Here is a 949-nt window from a genome sequence, read left to right as displayed (position 1 = left end):
TGGTAGGTAGTACCGATCCCTTCTGTGACGCTAGGCAGCAGGTCAACCGGTCCGAACTACCTGCCTCTTTGTTCGCCGACATTCCGCCCCTGTTGAACCGNCTCTTTGTTCGCCGACATTCCGCCCCCTGTTGAACTGGATGAATTTCCAGGCTCAACAATAGGCAGTCTACTGAGTCGTGTTATGGGTCGGCGGATTGAACCTGTTGCTGTTTTTAATGTTGCTACACGAATTTTTCCATCAGGTCCCGCGTAAACTTGTTCTATACGTCCTAGTTTCCATGCCAGTGGTGCTTGATTGTCTTCTTTTATTAGTACCAATTCACCAAGACGTAAATTTTGTTGTGGTTTCGTCCATTTTGTTCGCTGTTGTAGTTGATGTAAATATTCTGATTGCCATTGCTTCCAAAACTGTTGTGTCATATTTTGTATCATGTGCCATCTCTGTTTCCACGCCTTAATTTTTGTATAGTCAGGTTCTGGAAATGATGTTAATGGACGTCCAATTAAGAAGTGACCTGGCGTGATTGGTTGTAGATCGGATGGATCGTCGGATAATGCATACAGTGGCCGTGAATTGAGAACTGCTTCGACTTGTGCCAATATTGTTGTAAGTTCCTCAAACGACAGCGTTGCTTGACCTACCACTCGTCGAAGATGATATTTTGTTGCCTTTACACCACCTTCCCACAAGCCTCCGAAGTGCGGTGCGTGCGCAGGGATAAACTTCCATTGTATGCCTTCGTGGGCGGCGGTTTTAGCAATTGTGGCTTGTGAGTGTTGTATGAATTCACACATAGTAAATTATCAGCTCCGACGAATGTTGTCCCATTGTCAGAGTTTACTTCAACAGGCCTTCCACGTCTTGTTATAAAGCGTCTAAATGCGGCAAGAAACGCTTCTGTCGTTAAGTCTGACACCAGTTCTAAGTGCGCTGCGCGTGTGGCAAA

The 949-nt window shown here is 45.8% G+C and overlaps 1 protein-coding gene and 1 long non-coding RNA gene across 7 annotated transcripts in view; one reads left to right on the top strand and one right to left on the bottom strand.

Moving 5' to 3' along the window:
• The window catches only part of LOC126900682 (RNA 3'-terminal phosphate cyclase), a 28,157-nt gene that overhangs the window by 23,971 nt on the left and 3,237 nt on the right, over positions 1–949 (top strand). The gene's annotated exons all lie outside the window — the stretch shown is intronic.
• Positions 1–949, bottom strand: part of LOC126900694 (uncharacterized) — a 60,777-nt gene that overhangs the window by 59,269 nt on the left and 559 nt on the right. The window lies entirely within an intron of this gene.

Source organism: Daktulosphaira vitifoliae, unplaced genomic scaffold (genome assembly GCF_025091365.1).
Source record: "Daktulosphaira vitifoliae isolate Bord-2020 unplaced genomic scaffold, ASM2509136v1 Scaffold_3, whole genome shotgun sequence".
NCBI lineage: Eukaryota > Metazoa > Arthropoda > Insecta > Hemiptera > Phylloxeridae > Daktulosphaira > Daktulosphaira vitifoliae.
This window is presented reverse-complemented; position numbering and strand designations above follow the sequence as displayed.